This window comes from Cupressus sempervirens, chromosome 8, assembly GCF_028749045.1.
Source record: "Cupressus sempervirens isolate cs-2001-9-10 chromosome 8, ASM2874904v1, whole genome shotgun sequence".
NCBI lineage: Eukaryota > Viridiplantae > Streptophyta > Pinopsida > Cupressales > Cupressaceae > Cupressus > Cupressus sempervirens.
This window is the reverse complement of record NC_143125.1, coordinates 578579353-578604431: the sequence shown is the minus strand read 5'-3', so window position 1 is coordinate 578604431 and position 25079 is coordinate 578579353. Positions and strand designations below refer to the sequence as shown.

Sequence of the window (25079 nt, the reverse complement as noted above, 5' to 3'; positions counted from 1 at the left end):
ATGATTTTGGTCTATGAGAGAAAAACTAATTATCTTTACCATCTTCTTCGTCTATCTTTTGAAAAGTTTGGAGCAAAGATGGATGAATCCCTCCTGGATCTAGTTTTTGTCCACGACAGAAACTCTTCAAGAAGCTTGCCTGCTTAAGATCAGTAAAAATCTAATTTTGCTAAGATACAGGTGCATGAGAGACATTTTTAGTATTCCTTATTGCTGATTTAGATGAAGCACATTTTTCAACAAGACCTTCTTTATCTTTATATGTTGAATCTTTTTCCAAGAAGGATTCTTGATCATGAAAAAGAAAATCATAGTCCTTTCCATCTTTTTCTTCAATCTTTTGAAAAACCTGAAGTAAGTGGGGATGAACCATTTTAGGATCTAGCCTCCTACCACCATAGAAATTCTTCAAGAATTCAACTTGTAGATGCTCATCAAGAATCTGTTTCTTGAGATATGAAAGTATTCATCATCACTATCACTTTCAACTTTTCCCTTGTAGTAAACCATGATTCTAAATTGCCACCTTCAAATAGAGTCGTCGATAATCAATCTTTAAAATAGAGTCACCAACCTTCATTCCAGGGAAGGTACCTTTTATCAACCATGATATTGATTATTGTTCACTTGGTTTTGGATGTGACCTAGATTTTTCCTATTTCTTCTTGGGATAACTACTATTCTTTCAATGATTACAACATTGTGACCAATAGGATCTCTACACAAGATTTCCTTGAACTCTTCTTCTTCTTCTTCAAGAGCTTGATTTTCTTGATGATATTGTTGTGCACTTAATCTACACCTCCAAGCTAGGGTATTCAAGTCTGAAATGATATCCTCCTGGGTGTCTTGGAAGCTAAGGTTTGGGTGGAGAACTGGAAAAATGTTCTCATTTGGTAGCACCATTGTGCTTCATTATAAGTGTCTGTCAATCTTTTCTTGTTCAGTCTCCCCAATAGAGTCACCAAAAATCTATTGGTAAATAGTAGAATTTTCCTAATGGAGTGTATGTGGCAAACCATTCACAATAGTTGGATAAGCCCTTGGTATGCGGCATTCCTCTCGATTTAGAGGGGCAGCTCCCTCATATGATATAATTTTTAAAGGTTTTCTTATAAAGAAACTAAAACTTTAAATATTTGAGAGAAATTCATTTAGGAAAAATGCACCACATGACCTCACAACTTTCTTGAGTCAACAAGAATGATAACAAAGGTTATCAAGGACTATGCTTGAAAATGACCAATATTACCATACAAGTTCATGATTCATAAACATTCACACAATACTATGAGAATGCTCACTACAACTGCAACAATTTTGATTTTAGAAGAAGAAACCAAAAGTGTATCTCATTTCATTTCCTTGAACCAAGAACATAATAGAGATTTTTGATTTCAGAGATAAAAACTATACATACTTTTCAAAATTTCAGAATAGTGTTCCCTTATTCTAGAGTCAAAAAGTCCCCTTACAAAGACAAAAGAGCCCTTATATAGACACAGAGGTTAACAACTACCTCTCTGTGGTTAATAACAACCTCCAAAATACATGTTTTGGGTGAGGTTAATTAACCTCAAAAAAATAAACCCAAAAATGATCAAATCCTTAACCATTGACCAAGATGACATTAAAGACTAATCACAAAAAGATAATTTAAAAGCTTGAAACTTCAAAAGACTCGTGACTTTGGGGCTAGCAGGAGGAGAGAAAGCCAATTTCACAATACTTTCAACACCTTCACTTGGCAAAAGATCTCTTGTGCTAGCTGTCATTCTAGTTTTAACATATCCAGGATAAGCACAAGTTAGAGTGGCCTTATCAAAAAGCTCACGGGCTATACAAATCTTTGACATTTTGTATCCGGAATATGGAGCTAGCCATCCTTTCTCTTCCAAGTTCTTGTTTTGTTTCACATCTTCTAAAAAATAATTTAACATGGAATCCAAAAATTAGTCACTAATTTTATCCATGTCAGAAAGTTTCTTTTGTAGCACTAGATTTAGCATCATCTTGACAAGCCAATATATAGAGGAGACATTGATAATTCATTGCTAGCTAGAAGTTTCCCTTAGTAATGGTAGCAAGGATTTCACAACTCTCTTTATGCCATAGTAGTTTATATCAATAAATGTTCTTGCACTTTCATAGTCGTTACACATGTTTCATTTGATGCCCCAGAAGCCAGTAATACCTGACATAGATCCAACCCACTTTTGCTCATCACTTCCTAGTTCATGTCTTGCCCTGACAATGTTACATTGTTTATCACAACATCTAATCCCCCAAACATGGTTATCAACCGTTGGGTGAGAACTGAAACACTTTGAGAGCTCTACACATCTAATATGTTAAAATGAACATTCTTAACTCCTGCTTCACTTAGCTCTTTCATGGTACCCAATCCATTCTTCTTGTTGTGACACATCAGCACAATAGTCATTCCCTTGCATGCCATCTAGTGAATGATCTCAAATCCTATTGACCTATTGACTCCTGTAACCATTTGACCTATTATCATTTTCCAAGAGCTACATCTAGCATTGAAGTAAAGTTCTACCATTTTCTAGAATAATATTGGCAAAAGGTTGATGGCATTTTCTTCTTGAATGGGCTTTGAAATCTATTAGAGAATATAATTTTGTTCAACATGCACATAGAATCCCGATCATAGGTTACCAAACCCATTTTCTATGAATTTAAATAATGTATTTTTCACTTTTTTGCCACCAATAGTTTTGCAACGCATTTTGTCAAACACTTCACATGTTGTGTGTATGATTCTACACTTTGCATAGATATTTATAAGTATGCTTGCAATAGAAACATTTGATTAGATGGATGATTATACCCTTTCTCAAATCCCCAATTCTAGCACAGGTTGGAAATACACTGGCAAATGTTGTGGAATCCGGCTTTGCATTTGTGAATTGCATTTCTTTAAAAGTTTTCAAGGCACTCTTCACATATCCATTTTGTGTGTATCCTACAATCAGTACTTTCCATGATAGCATACTTCTCAGAGGCATTTATTCAAAAAGGTCTCGTGCATTGTTTATGGTTCTACAAATACCTCTAATTTCCTTTGGCGGTTATGAGCTTTTCAAATGGTTCACATCTAGTGCCTTGTTTAGAAAAAATGTTTCTCTTCCTTTATGCCACTCCTCTATACTCCATAAGACTCGAGTTATCTTTCATATCATTGGGCTTCTTTATTGTGTTTATGCTCACATTTAAATCAACTTTCTTTTCTTCAAAACCTAAGCAGGCTCTATAATTGATAATCATCATTTCTTGCCTCCTTGTTACCTTTATTCATAGCATGTATTTTAATGGAAAAGATAATTCAAAGGTTTGAAAATAATTTCCTTCTCTTCAAAACATGATTGATCTCTAAGAAAAAACTTCAGTCTGTCAGATGGCTCCAACAATGTACTCTTCTTCTTTCTTTTTACCATTACAGGCTTCCTCTCTCTCGAGATGCATTTTGCTTCTTTTAATAACTAGCCAGTTAGCAATTATGCCAAACAACATGTTTGGGACTCAAACATTAACCTCTCTTTAAGAGGTTAATGGTGAGAGAGAAAATATTTTATTTTGGAGAGGTTAATTAACATCCTCCAAAATACATAATTTGAAACTTATCATTAACCTTTTTGAGAGGTTAATGGTGAGAGAGAGAATACATAATTTTGGAGGGGTTAATTAACCTCATCCAAAATACGTAATTCAAAAATTATCATTAACCTTTTTGAGAGGGTAATGTTTAATGATAAAATTGAAAACACTTATTTTTGGGTCTCTCCATTATCCTATGATAACTTGGGGCTCAGAAGTTGGCTTTTGAACATTCAAAATGTTGGGCAGAGCTGGGAATGAGCTGGAGATATTGAAGATCCAAAACTTCTCAAAAACTTAGAGATGAAATAACTATTTCAACGATTAAAATGAGGCATATTTCACAAATAACCATAGGACTAACAAGATCAAAATTGAGACATTTTGATAATTGGGTAACAAGATAGAAGATAGATTGTGTGTTATAAGTGTAACAACTTAAGACACATAGCTCAGAACTCTGGTGCACTTGATGATCAGTAGAATCCTAGAAGTAGAGCACCTGTATGTCAGTTATGGAACAACTTTAGGCACACAATGAAGTACTATAGAATGGACAAAAACTTTAGAGATGGAAGGAAAAATGGAAGAAACTTTGGGAACAAAAGGAATGATAGAAGGAACTAGGAAAGGAACTCTAGAATTAGCAGAGACAATGAAGAACAAAGAAATATTGTGAATGAACTTTGAGAAGAACTTAATGAAGCATCTATGGAAGGAACAAATATCTCAAAAGAAAAGTTAGATGATGATGAGATAGGAAGATCGAAGGCAGTTGTTGAGTTTGATTCAATTAAGTTGAATTAAGCTTTTTCACAGCATCAAAATTTAAGAACTTCATCCAGAGACCAAATTAGAGGTAGTGAAGTTGGAAAAAAGTGCATCCAGTTATGTTTAGATGGTACCTAAGCTCACTTGTAATTTGGAGCTCATCTAAACAAGTTATGATGGAATTCAGAGTTACTAGTATTGTAGTAAAAATTGATTCTATAGTAGAAGATGAAAAGTATGCTTTTATAGAGAATTTCATGATGCAAAGTCTTAAGGATGTTTTTCATGATGGAAGGAGGCTATATTAAACCTTAGGTGACATTTGAAGATCAGATAGATGATCTTGAGTAGTTAAATTATTACAAAATGCAAGTAACAATTTTTTAATATTTATAAAATACACAATTAATGCAAGTTCAAGTTGATGGATAAATGGAGTATAGAATTGATTTTCACTTCATTGTGAACACATATGAAGTGAAGAGCATTTAGAAGTGACTTGTTAGAGAAATTTTGAAGCAAACTCTATTTTTAGAAAGATACATTTTATCATTTTTTCCATAAATTTATTCAGTAAAAGTTCATAATTGCTAAAGATCATGGATATGTTAGTAGTACATAGTGTTGAGAATGAGGATAGACCCAAGTTAAAGATAGTTTCTATAAAACCTATTGATGGAAACCCTAACTTAGAATTGTCTATCACTTTGAACAACATAGTTTCTCTTGAAGATGTAGGAAGTTATTTGAATAGGAAGTTTGAATTGATTGGTAGTGAATTCATGAACAAAGACATGGAATTGGTTTTTAACCATGACATGATAGTAAAGACCAAATTTGAACATTTCAGGGAATTAGACTTGTTTAAGTATCACTTCTACCATGAGTTAGACACAGATGAATGGACAAAAATTATATTGAGTAGGATAAATGATGGTAAGTTATAGATGCAAGACAATGTAGTTGACATTTCTACCAATCTTATTGATGAGGTAACTAGTTTGACTAAACAAGGAAATGTACCTCTAGGTGAGAAATTGGTAAAGAAGAAAGTTGAAAGCTATACTAAGCAATATACAATGGAAAGCCTATGGTGATCAGCACCATCAAGCAAGATGATTTGAGATTTCTTAGTAGAAATATTGCTTTTTCTATTGTACAAGTTCTAAGATTGATGAAATTTTAGTAGGATTCAAATATGTAGCATATAAGATATGTGTTAAGAAAGAGCATGTGAATCTTAGTGAAATACTGAGAATGCAACTCTTGGAAAACTTGGAAAAGATTAAGAGGACAAAGAATGGTGTTTTTAGATTCCAATCATTGATGAATCACATATTCTTTCATATGCTTAAAAGATTTCCCTACTTATCAGTCACAAACATAATGAGTAGTGACAGATGCACAATGGAGACGATTATAGAGTTATGTAGAATTCATTCTATAGACAAGATATAAGATAGTGACAATCTAATAATGAGGACATTTCAAAATAAAATGAAACAAAAATTTAGAATTGCACCTGCAATTTTGGATAGATTCAAGGAAGAAATTTTCATATTAGTTGATATAGATAATACATATATTCAAGTAGTGGAACCTCAGGAGACATTTCTTGATCCCTTAAGCTATGAATTGAGTGATGATGTTGTAGTTGGTTATATTGATTTGTTGTTAAATTCAAATAGTGACAAAGAAAAGTATAGATTTGGCACATATGATGCGATCACATAGAAAACTCATCAAGAGACCTTGGAGAAGGCATCACACAAGAAGGTTGAATCTATAATGATGAAGACACTATCAGAGGCTAGAATGATAGAGAGTAAATCTAAGGCTATGAGATAGAAAATGATGCAAGGTATACTAAACATACAAACTTTGTTAGTATAAGTTGTTGAGACATCTTCAGAATAGAGCATTCCATATGCAACAATGTCAGATGTTGAACCTAGTGAATAAAAAATAAAATTTGAGAGATTGGTTGAAGCAATATCTATAAAGACAAAGAGAGTAAAAAAAATTCAAAGAATGGGCCACTAGACCTAGAAAAAAATAGAAAATATTGTTGATAATTGACTCCAATGATAAATAAGATGAGGAACAAGAAACCAAGAAAGTAGAAAAGAAAAAGCTCGGCTACCTTGGACGATGAAGATAGAAAATATTAACATAGCTATTGCAAATGAAGGTAATTTTTTTCAGATAAAGAAGTTTTATGATTTGTAGAGAAATTTTGAGAAAGATTAGATAGATATATCTATTGTGAGATATATTGTATCAAATAATCTAAAATTGAAGGACCTTGAGAGCATTATTAACCAGAAAGTATATGAGAGACTTATTCAAATGAAGGTTCCTACAAGGGAAGAAGACCTTAAACTTTGGAAGTTTATGCTCAGAACCATTTGCAAGACTAATGATGAAGATGAAATAAAAAGACTATTGAATAACCTTGCACCATACTTGAGGAATAAATTGAGGCTATTTTTATTTATGATTGGTGAAAATGATAATTTAAGAAGAGAGACTGCAACAAGAATTAGTCAAATGATGTCAGTGTGACAAGCAACATCTCCTCTAGCTCCTAGAACCTTGATCAAATGAATGTTACCCTTAACATTGTTGATACCAATCTATTTGGTAGTTCTGAACCAAATGAACTAGACACTGAGGATATTAAGGATAAGTTGTATCAAATTGAGGAAGAGAAGAGGTTACTTGAAGCAAAAAAGAAGAAAATATAGAAAGCCACGAAAAAATTACTTGAGGAAGATAGGAAAATAAAGGAAGAGGAAGATAAGAGAAGGATTGTAGAAGAAGAAAGGGAATAAACTTAAGGAAGATGAAAAGAAAAGATTAGAAGAAAAGATAGAAAGAGAGGAAAAGGAAAAGAAAGAAGAAGAAGAACAAGAGATAACAAAAGAAACAGTGAAGAAACAAAGGTAAGATGATACTAAACCATCTAGGTCATCTATGTTGCTCTCTCTCACTAGTTTAGCTATTGATAATGATGATCAAACTGATCTGATCTCATCCCTAACAAAGCTAATTGACAAAAATAGGAAAGTGAAGAGTTTACAGAGAACATTAATGAAAGTGATAGATAGATTGCATAGTACATTGGTAGTTTAATACACATAATTAGATCTTGAATAGAAAGCACAAGTAGTGCTAAAATCATATGATGAAGAGTTTACAAATTTTTTGAATATTTTTGGGGCAAAGGCACAAATTTCCCATGATGCTGACTTGTTTAGCACCATTTTTCAGAATATCAAGAATGACTTGGTTAATCTTGATACTTTTATAAAAGAACTTTAGAAATGCTAGCAAGAAGGGAAAACAATGTATATTAAGTGTACCCTATAATTTAGGCTGACTAAAGACATGGATATTTAGATAGAGTTAAAGATGAGTGAGCTAGAGGCTTTATCTAGCCAGATCCCCATCCATCTTGCAAAGTAGATGATTTTGAAAGTCAAGTTGCCAATATTCACAGTGACATTAGGAAACTAGATCTTTGGAAAGAACAAATTTTGAAGAGGACATAAGATTTTAGAGAATCCATTACTTTAAAATTATCTTTTGTTGAGAATCAGCTAGAAGAATATGTCAAGGCTAAAGACATATATTCAAACTTTTTATATTCAGACATTAATGCAGTTGAGATTGCATCATATGCTTTATGTGCAATTCTCACATCAGCTAAGTCTACCAAGGAAACATGGGCCAAAGTTATAGATATCCTAAAGGAAAATTTTGATGATTGTATGAAGATCATATTAGTATAAGGAAAGATATTCATTTTGGATACTTTTTGGATAGAATCTTGACATTTTGACCTTTGTCATTGATGTCAAAGGGGGAGAGATACATGTGAAAATTGTATATATGTCAAAAGAGGAGAAATAAAATGTATAGAGAAGACAATAGTGTAAATTATATTGTAAGGGGGAGCATATGTAAAGTTGAACAAGTTGTAATAGATGTAATGTTTATATGTTTATTTTTGTCACATAGCCAAATTTTCCTTTTTTTTTGCCATCACTACCAAAGGGGGAGATTGTTCATAGATATGTAATTGTTGTCATTTATGGAAACACATGATGTACTTGTTCACAAGAGACCTTAGAAATAAAGATACTTAGTGTTTATTAATTAGAAAATTGTCCAAGTATAGAATTTGGTTTACAACAGAGTATTGTTTTGTTTATAACTTGTTGTTGACATCATATTATGACTAGAAAAGTTACATGGAGATAGTATATATGTTGTTTATGATGTGTATAACCTTAGAAAATAGTAAAAACTATACAAAATAGAGATATTCATGTTTTGATGAAGCATGACAACAAAATTAAAGGAAAGAACTATTTTGTTTACAAAATAATTACTTGTCCAATTAAGGCCGACATCCAAGATGCTTACTCTAACTTGAAAAAGTGAATTTTGGTCTTAGCCAACCCATCAATAATTGGTGTAAAGGCATGGTATTTATGAAAAGGACTTCTTGTGATAAGAATTAGGCTATCTTATAAGATTGTGTAATTGTGAATTGTGAATTGTGGTGAGTGAACCTTTGTGAAAGTGATAAATGTGAAGTTTTATATCAGTTATTTGGTGATCTAATATTGAGTTAAAGATCAAAGATCAATTGAAGAATAAAGAAAAAAATAAATTACTTGTTTGAGTAGTGATCTCTTCTTGTAGTTGAAATTGCATGTTTGGGCAGTGGGCTCTTCTTGCATACATTATACCACAACTCCTAACAGGGTTGCCACAACTCCTAATAGGGTTGGAATCTCTTAACAGGGATTGCTTATACTAAATTTTTTCATTGACTCCTAACAGGGTCCATCCTCTAACAAGGAACTTATATATCAGTATATTATCTAGTGGGTATCATCCCCATCAAGATTTTCCCTTGGCTAGTGTTTCCCTACTTAACAATATATGGTGTTATGAGTTATCTTTGTGCATTGTTACTATTATTGTTTAGCATTACTTTATTTATTTGTTATGCATGGTTTAAAGTAACTAATTTTATATCTAGTTTTTGACTAAAGATTTGGAAACATGTATTGAGGAAGAGAGAGAACTTTTCATGTGCAACATGAGAGTTAGAGAAACACTATTGTCTATACTTCCTGAAATTTAGTACAACTAGGTAAAATCACTTAATACTTCTCATATGATTTGAAAATATTTGGAAAATAGTTTTGAAGGTGATGAACACTCTAAGAAATTGAGGCTACAAAGTTAGATTTGTGCATTTCAAGATGCTAAAATGATGGAAGATGAATCTATAAGAACATATGTAGGCAGGATATCAAAAATTACTATAGGTATTAGATCTCAAGGAGGAACTAAGAAAGATGATGAGGTGATATGAAAGATATTGAAGAGCTTAACACCACCATTTGAGAAAGTAGTTCAAATGATACATTTGTTGATCTCTTGTACCAAATATTTCACAAAGGAAACATTACTTGGGAGACTTGAAGCAATCAAGAATGAGCTTAGATAGTCCAAAGAATTGACTAGAATAGAAACAACATTTAGTGCCCCAAACATTTGACCTAGTTTATCAAGGAGCACAAGTGCTAGTGGAGACATTGCTAGTAGTAGCACATCTAATGAGGAAAAAAAGATAGAATGAGTACCCCTTCCGGTAAGAAGAGAAAAAGATGGTAAGAAAATATTTAAATGTTAGACTTGTAATGATTTTGGTCATTATGCATCTAAGTGTCTTAAAAGAGGGAAAAATTATAGAGGAAATCTCAAACCTAGAAGAGATAGAGAGTGTTTGTATGCAAATGAAGAAGATGATTGTAATGAACAAGAAGTGAGTGCTAGTGATGATGAAATAAGATTTGTAGCTATTAAAGAAGAAAGTCCAAAGAAAATAGATTCAGTATCATAGGTTGAAAAGAATCTGATTGGATAATTGATAATGGTTATTCACATCATATGACTAGTAATATGAACAAGTTTGTTGACTTCATAAGTCATGATGGAGGCATTATTAGAGTTGGAAATAATTCAATATGCCATGTTAAAGGTATTAGATATATAAATCTTGATGCTAAGACTAACACTAATGATGTATATTTTATTGATGGTTTGAAACACAATCTTCTAAGTGTTGGATATTTAGTGGAAAAAAGTTATCAGTTATAGTTCACTAAGAAAACATGCATGATAAGAGACAAAGATGGAAAGATAATTGGAATAGGAACCAGATCTAGAGGTAATGTATTTTACCCAAATCCCATTTAAATGACATGTTTGGCTAAAAAGGTAGATGAAATTAGGTTATGGCATAAGAGATTTTTTCATATAAACTTTAATAGCATTGTGAGGACTAGTAGTATGTTTGTAGTTAGAGATTTTCCGAAAACTTATTTTTCTAGCAAGAAGTTTACTACTAAAACAAAATTTTAAATTGTACATGCAGATCTTAGTGGTCCTATGAAGACTAAAGGATTCTATTGTGAAAGGTATTCATGATTTTAGTTGATGACTTTTCTAGAATGATGCGGATTTCATTTCTCAAAGAAAACTTTGAGGCATTTGATAAGTTCAAGATATTAAAGAATAGAGTTGAGAATGAATCAGGTATGAAGATTAAATGTTTAAGACTAGATAGAAGAGGAGAATTTACTTCAAATGAGTTCAACATATTTTATGAAGCTGATGGAATCATAAGACTATTTTTAGCTTTGAGAACCCTTGAAAAAAATGACATTATACAGAGAAGAAACAAGTCAGAATTAAAAGCAACAAGATCTATGTTAGCTAAGAATAATTTATTCAGGATGTTTTGGAAGGAAGCTATGAATAGTGTGAAATTTAGGAAAGACACAAATACAACCCCTTATGAACTATGGTTTTGTCACTCACCTACAATTAAGTATTTTAGAATTTTTGATAGCAAATGTTATATCAAAAGAGATGATGATATTGGTAAGTTTGATGCTAGAAGTGATGAAGGTATGTTTCTTGGTTATTCATTAAAAATAAAGGCCTATAGAAGTTATAATATGAGAACTAAGACTATTCTTGAAAATACAAATGTAAGAAGTGATCAAAAATTCATGATACAAGAAAGAATAGTTGACTACAATTTAGATGATAAGAATATTGTTATTAAACCAAGGAATGATGAGGTATTCTTTGAGACTAATAGTGATTTGCAAAATGAAGGAGAGCTAAGGTAGGAACAAAGCTCATAATCTTCAATAAAGCTAAGAGTTGAGATAATAACTACTTTTGGTAAGAATATGACAAAGAATCATCCACTTGAGTAGATCATCAAAAGCAGAGACAAAGGTGTGATGAAAAGAAGAAGAATCAATGAAGAACTATGTTTGATATCTCAGTTTGAACCAAAGAATGCAAATGAAGCATGTAAAGGTGACTATTGGAAACAAGCTATGAAAGAAGAATTGGATCAGATAGTTAAGAATAAGAAATGGGAATTTGTCCCCAGAGCAATATACACGAATGTGATAGGAACAAAATGGGTATTTAGTTACAAGATGAATGAACAAGGTGAAGTTATAAGGAACACAACAAGAAGGAATAGACTATGATGAAAACCTATACTCTTGTGGAAAGAATAGAACTAGTAAGGTTATTCTTAACATATGCAATACATAAGAAATTCAAAGTGTATTAGATGGATGTCAAGTCTATTGGAAATAATTGATTAATTGTGTATTGTGTTTGATGTTACAAAAAAATTTCATATCATTGCTAGTCTGTGAATGTCAAGCTCACTCAAACATTGAAGATAGTTTCTTGTGTCTATCGAGAATTCTAGAATTATCCTAGTTTGGAAGACAATGTTGGCCAAGTTCACTCAGGTGAAAAAGGAAAGCTTGTTGAAGTTGAGTGTTAACCAAGATCACTCGATTAATGAAGGAAACTTTGGATGGAACCAGTATTAGCTAAGCTCACTTAGTTACTAAAAGAATTTTGTGAATATGCAGTGTTAATTGAGTTCACTTGGTTAACACAAGAAAATCTCTTTGAATTAGTATCTACCAAGCAAGGTCAACTAACAAAGGATTTTCTTGTTTCGACATATTGAGTTTAATTGAATTGTTTGTTGGTTCTAGCTAACTAAGAAGATGAATATTTATTATTGTAAGTTGTATCCAATCTAACTTGACAATGTGTAAGATATAAATGTAAGGTCAAGTTGAGGATTAAATGTGTGGAACAAAATTGAAGATTTGATGATGTTTAGAGGAATCAAATTTGAAGGATAAGAAGAATATCCTTTTTGAGATGAAAAGATACATTTGATCAGGAAGGATCAAGTATATAAGCTAGAATTGAGATCTCTAATTAGAAATTCAATTGCATTAGAAATCAGGTCAACTCATTGTTACTCTCTAACCATTGTAGCAGTGATCTAAATCTCTTAACAGAGTTGGCTTAACAACTATTTGTAAATCCTCTAACAAGGTGGAATTTCTATTAAATTCTCTAAAGACCTCTAAAAAGGCCACTCCTAATGGGGTGATTAAATCCTCTAATAGGATCACACCAAATAGTGTCTTTTGTAAACTTTAATAGGGTAGGCTCCTAATAGGGCTCACTTTAGAAGAGTGAAAATCAGCAACTAGTTGCAATTGGTGGTTTCTCCAAAATTTGGTTTCCATGTTAAAATCTTGTGTTCATGTTATTTCTTTTATGTGTTTTCAACTAAGTTCAAGTAACATCAATCATAGATAATATCTTAAAATTCTCATGTTAAGCATCTGTTGAGCTATTTCACTGTTTATGGAGTTACAACATTTTTCTTATGTTTTTACAGAGTTATAAAAGAGTTTAGTTTTGATTTATATTGACATCTAAGGAATCTGGGATTTATTTCTGTGGTAGCTGATTCATCCCTCCCCTCTCAATTACTCCTTCTATATTTCCAACAATTTGTATAAGAGCTTTTGGTGCTTGTATAGAAGGTTTTTAAGGACCAAAGCTAAAGATTGAGATGTCTTATAAATGAGAGATTCCCAAGTTGAACCAAGATAACTTTACAACATGGAAAGGACTTATGAGGTTACATTTGGCAACTATCAGTGATTCAAGTTGTAAATATCTTGATAGTGAATATAAAACTCCTACTAGAACATTATCAACCAAAGATATTGCTGAAAATAAAATTCATAACATCATGATGATTGGCATTGCTTATGCTCTTAATTATGTTGAATTTGATGAAGTCAAAAGTTGCACTACAACTTATGATATGTGGACCAAACTAAAAGCCATCTATGGAGGAGGTGACAATATTAGAAGAGCTAAAGCTAAAAATCCCTGAGGAAATTTTGACCAAATAAAGATGAGAGAAAATGAGAATATTGCAAAATATGTTGAGCAAATTAAAGCAAGTGTGAGCACAATCAAAGCACCTAGAGGAGACATTCATGACAAAAAAATTGTAAGAAAGGTACTAAAAACCCTTCTTCCTATCTATGTAATTAGATTGTCTTATATTCAAGAAATGAGATGTGATCCAAATAGCAATATAACTTTGGATGTTGTAGTTGGTAGATTGATAAATTTTGAGTTGGATAACTATGATAACTATCTCCCTAGTTCCAAAGGTATTGAGTCTGCATTTGAAGCCAAGCTTTCATTGAAGAAAAAGGGTAAGAAATCAAAGGCTAATAAATTAGAAAGTGAAGAAGAAGAAAGTCTAGATAGTGATCTTGCAGTTGTCGAAGCCCTACTTGCAAGGAAATATTGCAAAGGTAGAGAAAAGTATAAAGGTAAGATTCCTCTAATCTATTTTTCTTGTGAAGAAGTTGATCACATTGCTGCAAGGTGCCCAAGTAGAGAAAACAAGGATGAAAATAAAAGCAATAAGTTCAAAGGCTAGAACAAATTTACAAACTATAGGGACTACAAGGAAAAAGGTAAGAAATCTTATTTTATGGCTAAAGATTCTGATAACAGTGAAGATGAAATGGTATATATTATTGTAAAAGATGAATCTGATGATGAAGGAGATAAAATGGAACTTATCTCTCATGTTAGGAAAAGTGATATTGGATACAATTGTTCAATTGTGTGTTGTCTTTAATGTTACACAAATGTCATATCAGTCATTAGATAGAGTCTACCAAGATTAGTTGATTAGGAAGGCAAAAGATAGAGTCCATTAAGCTCAAAAGGTTAGCAAAGAAGTTTTACAGTGTCTACCAAGAATTCTCATGCTTAACCTTGTGTAGATAGTTGTTACCAAGCTTTCAAGGTTAAGCAAGGAAATTTATTTGTTGCCAAGCTCACTCAGTCATCAAAGGGAAATATGGGAGAGATAGTTCTTACCAATCTCTCATGGTCAGCGAATGAAATTTAGTTCTTACCAAGTTCACTCAGTAGCCAAAGGATTTTACCTATTTTCCAGTATTAATCGAGTTGAGATGGTTAACTTAGGAAATTATTTCTGGAAGCAGTGCTTATTGAGAAAGGTCAGCCAATGAAGGATTTCTTTATTTTGTGAAATAAAGTTTATTTCTTTAATGTAATATTTGTAGTTGACTGATGTATGGTTTATTGGTAAATGTAATGTGTGAATGAGCTGACTTGATAATCTGAATGGTATATATAAGAGGTCAAGTTGCAAAATCTAAGTGTGTGATGGATTTGATGTGATATGAATGTGAAAGAGGACTGATTATTGTGAAAGTGAATTTTGAAGGATGATCAGAGATCATTAAGGAGCAGCAAAGCTATATTTGATTGAGGAGGATCTAATGGTGTAGAACATAGATCTATAATCAAAAAATTTATTTGCATCATATTCAGGTCAATTCATTGTTACTTTCTAACCATTGTAGTAATGATTTCAAAATCTCTTAACAGAGTTGGTTTAACAGTCATTTTGTAAATCCTCTAACAAGGTTATAGTTTAGTTGAATTGTTGTAAAGACCTCTAGCAAGACCACTCCTAATAGGGTGATTAAATCCTCTAAAAGGGTCACACCTAATAGTGTGTATTGTAACCTTCAACAAGGTTGGCTCCTAATAGGGCTCACTTCAGAAGAGTGGAAATTGGTAGCTAGTTACTTGGTGGTTTTTATCATATTGGGTTTCCACATTAAATCTAGTGTCTCTTGTGTTCATGTTATTTACTTTTGCATGCATGCTAATAATTATGAATGCTTAAAGATCAATAACAAGTTAATCTATCAAGTTACAACTTTTTGTGATATGTTTACCGAGTGACAATAGTAACTAGTTATTTAAGACATCTAAAGGATCAAGATTTGTTTTTGTGGTAACTGATTCACCCCCCTCTCTCAGTTACTTCATTTATAATTCCAACAATTTGTATCAGAGCTCTTGGTGCTTGCAGGAAAAGATTTCAAGGATCTCAGATAAAGATCAAGATGTCTTACAAGAGGGAAATTCCAAGACTTAATAGGGACAACTTCTTAGTATGGTAGGGATTGATGAGACTTCATCTGACTTCCATTGGTTATTCAGAACTGAAGTACCTTAATAAAAAATATGCAGACCCTGCTGGTACATTATCTATTAATGATATTGCTGAAAAGAAGACTCACAACAACATGATGATAGATATTGCATCTACTCTAAGTTATGAAGAATTTGATGACATCAAGGATTGCAAAACTACTTTTGAAATGTGGAACAAATTGAAAGAGATCTATGGAGGTGATGATAATGTCCAAGGTAGAAAGTTTGAGAGGACAATTTGATTAGATGAGGATGAAAGATGATGAAAACATAGCAAAATATGTTGAAAGAGTTAAAGCAAGTGTTAGTGCAATCAAAGCATCTAGAGGAGATATCAAGGAAGAGACAGTTATAAGTAAAGTTCTTAGAACTCTACTTCCTATTTATGCAATTAGAGTCTTTGCAATTAAAGAAAGAAGATGTGAAGCAAATCATAAGATAAATCTAGAGGCCATAGTTGGAAGATCGATTGCATTTGAGCTAGACAACTATGATAATTATGTTCCAGCTACCAAGAACATTGAATCAACATTTGAAGAAAAACTTTCACTCAAGGAGAAAGGTAAGAAGATAAATGATCCTTAGTCAGATAGTGATGAAGAATCAGAACAAAGTTTAGACAGTGATCTTGAGGTGGTTGAAGCTCTACTAGAAAGAAAATATTCAAGAGGCATAGGGAAATACAAAGGTAAGTTCCTCTAATCTTTTTCTTTTGTGAAAAAATTGAACATATTGCTACTAGGTGCCCAAATAAGTAGAACAAGGATGAGAAGAAAGGTCACAAGTGAAATGGCAAGAAAGACTTCAAATTATTCAAGGAAAAAGGTAAGAAAAAATGTTTCATGGCTAAGGAGTCTAATGATTTTGATGATGAAGAAGAAGATGAAATTGTTTACATTGTTGTAAAGGATGAATTTTATAATGATGAAGAAATGGCACTCATTTCTCATGTAAGTAAAAATGATACATGGATTATAGATAGTGGTTGTTCTCATCACATGACTATGATGGTGGTAGTGTGAGATTTGGTAATAATGAACCTTGTTACATAAAAGGAAAAGGAAGAATCTGATTGACCAAAGAACTTGTATGTGATAATGCATATTGGGTAGAAGGACTAAAACATAATATGTTGAGTGTGGCATAGCTACTCAATAATGGATTCAAAGTGGAATTCATGCATGGAAAAGAAAGACTCCTGGATGGCAAAGGAAAGCTGATTAGATCAGACACTCAAACAAAAAGTAACTTGTTTAACCTTGAACTTGGTGAATGTTCATGTTTTATTGCTCAAGTTGAAGAAAGTTGGTTATGGCATAGGAGGTTGTGTCATGTGAAATTTGATAACTTGGTAAAAATAAGTAAATTCAAGAAAATAAGAGGCATTCCTAACATAAAGAAACCTGATGTTGGTCTATGCAAGAACTGTCAAATTGGTAAGATGGAAAAGACTAGCTTTCAAAGCAAGAACTATTAGTCTGAAGAAATTTTAGAAATTGTGCATACTAATTTATGTGGACCTATTAGAATTGAAAGTTATACTAGTGAAAAGTTCTTCATTCTTTTTGTTGATGATTACTCAAGAATGATGATTGTCATGTACCTAAGAGAGAAATCAGAAGCATTTTTTGAAAAGGTCAAATGGCATTTGGTGAGAGTAGAGAAGGAAACAAGAAAAAGACTAAAATTTTTGAGGTCAGACAGAGGTGGTGAAATCATTTCACATGAGTTCAATAACTTTTTCATTAAAAACGGAATCAAAAGATAGGTTTCGGGACCTAGAACTCCTAAACAAAATGGAATAGTTGAAAGAAGGAATAGATTTATCATGGACTATGCAAGAACCTTAATGATTGAAAAAAAAAATTTCTATCAAATACTAGAAGGAAGCTATCAACACTGCAATTCATACCTTAAACTAAGTATAGCTAAAGAATGACTCATTCAAAACCCCCTATGAGTTATGATATGGCTACAAACCCAATGTAAGTTACCTAAAAGTATTTTGAATCAAATGTTACATTTTGAAAGAATCTAGAAAAGGTAAATTTGATGTGAAGGGAGATGAAGGAATATTTTTGGGATATTCTTGCAAAAATAAAGCATATAGATGTTTGAATTTATCTACTCACAAAGTCATAGAAAATGCACAAGTAAAAGTTGGTGAGTTTGCAGAAAGAATTGAAGAAGAAAGAAAAAGGGAACCTAAAGACTATAGGACATTTGTATTTATTGAACCTGATACAGTGCCATGTACACCTATCATTTAGAAATCTTCTACTCTAGAGTCTTCTGTAACTGAGTTGCAAGAAGTTCAAACTAAGTCAATACCTACCAAGTTTCAAGGACCCGAGTTGCAAATAGAAGCTATTGAATCAATAGCTATTGAGCTTGAGCAACCACAACCAAAATTAGAACCAAAATTTGAAGCATAGAAGGATAATGGTGCAAGTCATTCAAAAGGTAAGGAATCTATGCTAGCCAAATATGTCAAGAAGCATCATGTACTACATCAGATCATTAGAGATAAATCTGAAGGAACAATGACAAGAAGTAAGTTTAAAGGAACTTGTTTACTTGCTGATATTGAACCTAGAAATGTCAAAGATGCATTAGAAAATAAAAGTTGGATTGAATCTATGAATGAAGAGATAGAACAGATAGAGAAAAAAAAAGCATGGACTCTTGTACCTAGGCCGAAAGACAAAAATGTGATTGGAACTAAGTGGGTATTCAGAAACAAGTTAAATGAAGATGGTAAGGTGTCAAGGAACAAAGCTAGACTGGTATGCAAAGGATACTCTCAAGAAGAATGTATAGACTATGGAGAGACTTTTTCTCCTATTGCAAGATTGGAAGGTGTTAGAACCTTACTTGCATATACTGCATACAAAGGATTCAAAGTTTATCAGATGGATGTCAAGTCAACATTTCTCAATGGTATACTAGATAAAGAGGTTTACATTGAACAACCTGAAGGTTTTATTGATCTAGACAAAAAGGAAATGGTCTACGAATTACATAAAGCATTGTATGGTAAAAAACAAGCCCCTAGAGCATTGTATGAAAGATTGCATAATTATCTTATTTAGATTGATTTTCAAAGAACTAATGATAAGAGTAGCTTGTACATCAAGGAAGGATTAGTTAATAAGATTGTTTTGGCAGAAATATTTGTAGATGATACTTTGTTCATAGGAAATGATGATCTTTAAAAATAATTTTTAGAACAAATGAACAAGGAAATTAAAATTTCAATGATTGTTGAGATCAAATTCTTTGTTGGTCTTCAAATTCATCAGAGTAAGAATGACATCTACATCACTCAATTTAAATACATAAAGGAGATATTGAAAAAGTTTGGTATGGAAGACTACAAACTAGTTGGGCCTCCTATGTGTACTAGATTGAAACTTACCAAGGATGATGAATCAAAGGAAGTGGATCAAACATTGTATAGATCTATGATTGAAAAGTTGGAATATATAGTGCACATAAGACTAGACATTGCCCTTCTAGTAGGAATTGTAACAAGATTCTTAGCGAAACCAAAAGAAAGTCACATGATGGCAATCAAAGGATCATGAGATATTTGAAAGGAACTAAAGATTATGGATTATGGTATAAAATTGGAGGAAATTTGGATTTAAAAATGTTTACTGATGCAGATTGGGTAGGGAATGTTGATGACAGAAAGAGTACAAGTGGAGGAGCTTTCTTTCTTAGAAAGAGGTTGGTTTCTTGGACAAGTAAAAAGCATAACTATACATCCCAATCCATAACAAAGGCTAAATATGTTGTACCAACAGTAAACTATTCAAACATTGTTTGGCTTAAATAGTTATTGGAAGATATGAAGTAAGAAATCAAAGAACCTATTGTTATGTTTTGTGACAATACAAGTGCAATCAACATATCCAAGAATCTGGTGATGTATTCAAAAACCAAGCACATTTCAATAAAGTATCACTTTGTTAGAGAATTGGTATAAGATAAGGAAATCAGATTGGAATATGTCCATACAAAGGAAAAAATTGCTAACATATTCACAACGCCTTTACCTAAGGATGCATTCTTGTATCTAAAAGGTAAGTTAGGGGTCATTCCCATATCTTAAGCTCACTAAAATATAGTTTTAGTGATGCACCAACATAAATAGAATTGAAGATCTATCAATTCATGTAGTAAAGTAATGAAGACATTACATATGAATCAATACTTAAGGTACATTGAATTTCATTTAAGTTTGAAGTTGTGTTGTCTTTGGCATGTGTTGTCAAAGAGGGAGAGTTTACTATCATATCTTTCTGAAATTCGCAAAAAAAAAGAGTTTATGTAAGACGAAGAGATTAGTATGAAAGAGGGAGATTATTGTATTTGAGAAGTTCTATGGAATGAAACATAAGAGGGAGAAGCATTCTGTCAGAGAAGACTTGTTTTCAAATTTCATTCTACTATGACATGTTGTGTTGCCATCAATACCAAAGAGGGAGATTGCTGGTTACAACTATTCAATTGTGTGTTGTCTTTGATGTTACACAAATGTCATATCAGTCATTAGATAGATTCTATTGAGCTTAGTTGGTTAGCAAGGAAAAAGATAGAGTCCACCGAGCTCAAAAAGTTAGAAAAGAAGGTTTACAGTGTCTACCAAGAATTCTTAGGCTTTACCTTGTGCAGACCAAGAAGGTTTACAATGTTACCAAGCTTTCAAGGTTAAGCAAAGAAATTCAGTTGTTGTCAAGCTCACTCGATCATCAAAGGGAAATATGGCTTAGATAGTTCTTATCGAATTCTCATGGTCAATGAAGGAAATTTAGTTCTTACCGAGTTCACTTGGCATTCAAAGGATTTTGTAGATTTTGCAGTATTAACTGAGTTGAGATGGTTAACTCAGGAAATTGTTTTTGGAAGCAGTGCTTACCGAGTAGGGTTGACCAATGAAGGATTTCATTGTTTTGTGAAATAAAGTTTATTTCTTTAATGTAATATTTGTAGCCAACTGATGTATGGTTTATTAGTAAATGTAATGTGTGAATGAGCTGACTTGATAATCTAAATGGTATATATAAGAGGTCAAGTTGCAAAATCTAAGTGTGTGATGGATTTGATGTGATATGAATGTGAAGAAGGACTGATTATTGTAAAAGAAAATTTTGAAGGATGATCAAAGATCATTAAGGAGCAACAAAGCTATATTTGATCGAGGAGGATCTAATGATGCAGAATAGAGATCTATAATTAGAAAATTTAGTTGCATCATATTCAGGTCAATTCATTGTTACTTTCTAACCATTGTAGCAGTGATTTCAAAATCTCTTAATAGAGCTGGTTTAATAGCCATTTTGTAAATCCTCTAACGAGGTGACAGTTTAGTTGAGTTGTTCTAAAGACCTCTAGCAAGGCCACTCCTAACAGGGTGATTAAATCCTCTAACAAGGTCACACCTAATAGTGTGTATTATAACCTTTAACAGGGTTGGCTCCTAATAGGGCTCACTTCAAAAGAGTGAAAATTGGTAGCTAATTACTTGGTGGTTTTTCTCATATTTGGTTTCCACGTTAAATCTGGTGTCTCTTATGTTCATGTTATTTATTTTGAATGCATGCTAATAATTATGAATGCTTAAATATTAGTAACAAGTTAATCTATTGAGTTACATCATTTTTGTGATGTGTTAACTGAGTGACAACAGAAACTAGTTATTTAAGATGTCTAAGGGATCAGGATTTATTTTTGTGGTAACTGATTCACACACCCCCCACCCCTACCCCCCCACTCTCAGTTACTTCATCTATAATTCCAACAAGTGATATATGGATTATTGATAGTGGTTGCTCACATCATATGACTCAACACAAAATAAAGTTTGAATAGATGGAACATTATGATGGTGGTAGTGTGAGATTTGAAAACAATGAACCTTACTGTACAAATGGAAAAGGATGTATCTCATTAACCAATGAACTTAGATGTGCCAATTCTTATTAGGTTGAAGGACTAAAACATAATCTATTGAGTGTGGCACAATTGAATAACATTGGATTCAAGGTCGAATTCATGAGTGGGAAGGCCAAACTACTAGATGGAAAAAGAAATTTGGTTGGATCTAGCAAACAAACAAAAGATAATCTATTCTATCTTGATCTCAATGAAATTTCATGTTTTATTGCTCAAAGTAGTAGAAAGTTGGATATGGAACAAAAGATTATGTCATGTAAACTTTGATAATCTGGTCAAGGTAAGAAAAAATAATAGAGTAAGAGGCATTCCTATCTTGAGGAAACCTAGTATGGGTCTTGTTGAGAGATTTTTGGAAGCATGAATGCTAATGATATTTCTATGGGAGAGTATTGTAGATGTGTTACTATGATGATATGTTACTTTCATGATTGAGTTTATTATTGTACAGAAGAACAATGAAAACATCAAGTTTGTATGGATGACTAGTTGAGTATTCTAACTATCTAAGGTTATGGAAGATACTTGTCAGTATCTAATATATGTAGTTAATGTTAGATTAAGAAATGATAAGTCTTAAATAAGTTATGTAATTTTTGATGATATCTATTTTGAGATAGACTTTACAAAGGCATGTTCTTGTGAACTTATTATATCTCTTAGTAGAGCTTTTATTTTTAGATTCAAGGTTGAGGACATGAAGAAGACATGTTGGCAATGACATGACTAAGTTTACTCATCACAATATTATGTGTATGGAAAGATATTCAAGTTGCAAGGTGGAAGATTAATGTTATCGCTAAGTGTAACATGTTCTTAATATGGTCCTATACTAATTAATTAAGAAGATCTAATTATGGACTTAGTATAAATGAAGAACATTTTCCTTTATCATAAGGTATGGTTTTTGATTGATGATAAGCAACAGTAAGAGTAGAATTTGAAAGTAAGCATAGCAAAGTGGAAGTGAAGGAAACTTCATTGTTGAGGTTTTGTGGAGTGATCTGAGGTTTGATATTAGGATCCTTGATGACCTAGTCTACAAAGTCTGTAGTGATTGGTTTAGTTAATAGAAAAAAGGAAAGAATGAAATAACAATAAATTGCATGTTTGAGTAGTGAGCTCTTCTTGTAGTTAAAATTGCATGTTTCGGTAGTGGGTTCTTCTTACATACATTTTACTACAGCTCCTACCAATGTTGACACAACTCATAACAAGGTTGGAATCTCCTAAAAAGGATTCAAAATCTCCTAATAGGGACTCATATGTGCTAAACATTGTAATAGACTCCTAACACAATCCATCCTCTAATAAAGAATATTTATATTGGTACATCATCTTGTGGGCATCATTCCCACTAGGGTTTTCCCTTTGATCAATGGTTTCCCTAGTCAACAAATCTAGTGTAATTGTCTATGTGCATCTTTGTATGGTTGTTGTTTACTTTGTTTGAATGTTTAAGTTTGTTTAAAGAATATAGATAGTTTAGTTGTTAGATAACTGATTCACCCCCCTCTCAGTTATCTTGGTGGATTGTTGTTTCTAAAAATTGGTATCAAAGCATCAGGTCCTTGAAGATTAACAACTTTGGGAGATCCATGGCAAACATGTTTAAGAAAGATAGTCTGAAGTTCAATGGAACATATTATGATAGTTGGAAGGAAAAGATGAAGACAAATCTATTGTATATGGGTTGAGGATATTGGATCTAGACAAAATCAGCGAAGACAATCATTGTTGAAAAGGATTTGGAAACTTCTATTGAGGGAGAAAGAGATCTTTTTATGTGCAACATGAGAGCTAGAGAGGCATTTTTTACTGCAATTCCTAAATTTGAATACAATCAAGTAAGATCACTTGCTACTTCACATTTGATTTGGAAAGCTTTGGAAAATAGTTTTGAAGGTAATGAACATTCTAAGAAATTGAGGCCACAAAGTTGGATTTGTGCATTTAAGGATGCTAAAATGATGGAAGATGAATCTGTAAGAACACTTATAGCCATAATATTAAAAATTACTACAGGTATTAGATCTCAAGGAGGAACCAAGGAAGATGATGAGGTGATATGGAAGATATTGAGTAGTGTAACACTACCATTTAAGCCAGTAATTCAAATGATACAGTTTTTGATATCTTGTACTGAAGCTCTCACAAAGAATACATTTCTTGGAAGACTTGAAGTAGTTGAGAATGAGTTTAGATATTCCAGAGAGTTGACCAAAATAGAGATAATTTTTAGTGCCTTGAATATTTGATCTAATTTATGAAGTACTAAAATTGCTAGAGGAGATTTTTCTAGTAGTAGCAGATTTGAGGAGGAAAGAAATATTGAAGGAGTAGCCCTTTTGGTAAGAAGAGAAAAAAGGAGGAAAGAAAATCTTTAAATGTTGGACTTGTGATGAATATGGTCATTATTCATCTAAGTGTCTTGAGAGAGAGAGAGAGAGAGAAAGTATAAGGGAAATTACAAACCTAAAAAAGATAGAGAGTGTTTGTATGCAAATAAAGATAATGATTCTAATGGACAAGGAGTAAGTGCTAGTGATGATGAAATTGGATTTGTGGCAATTAAAGAAGAATGTAAAGAAAAAGTAGCATTGGTGTCACAAGTTGAAAATAAATATGATTGGATAATTGATAGTGGTTGTTCACATCATATGACTAGTGATATGAACAAGTTTGTTGACTTCAAAAGTCAGGATGGAGGCATTGCCAGAGTTGGAAACAATGCAGCATGCCAAGTTAAAGGTATTGGATCTATAACTCTTGATGGTAAAACTAACATTGAGGATGTATATTTTGTTGATGGTTTGAAGCAAAATTTTTTGAGTGTTCGAAAACTAGTAGACAAAGGTTATTAGTTGCAGTTCACAGAGGAGACATGCATGATCAAAAATAGAGATAGAAAGGTAATTGGAATAGGAGCCATATCCAGAGGTAATGTATTTCAGTTGAATCCTACTAAAATAACATGTTTGGTTGCAAAGGTAGGTGATGGTTGTGGCATATAAGATTTTTTCATATAAACCTTGACAATATTGTGAAGACTAGTAGTATATTTGCAATTAGAGATTTCTCTAAGATTGTAAAGCCTACTAACATAATTTTCAAGGAATGTGTGTTGGAAAAACATAATAGAACTTATTTTTCTTGCAAGAAGTTTACTACTACAATAAAATTGGAGATTGTAAATATAGATCTTAGGGGTCATACGAAGACTAAAG

The 25079-nt window shown here is 32.4% G+C and overlaps 1 pseudogene; it reads right to left on the bottom strand.

The window, feature by feature from the left end:
* Window positions 1–1637: 1637 nt before the first annotated feature.
* LOC149543745 (short-chain dehydrogenase/reductase 2-like) lies at window positions 1638–2506 on the bottom strand (annotated as a pseudogene).
* Window positions 2507–25079: the final 22573 nt, after the last annotated feature.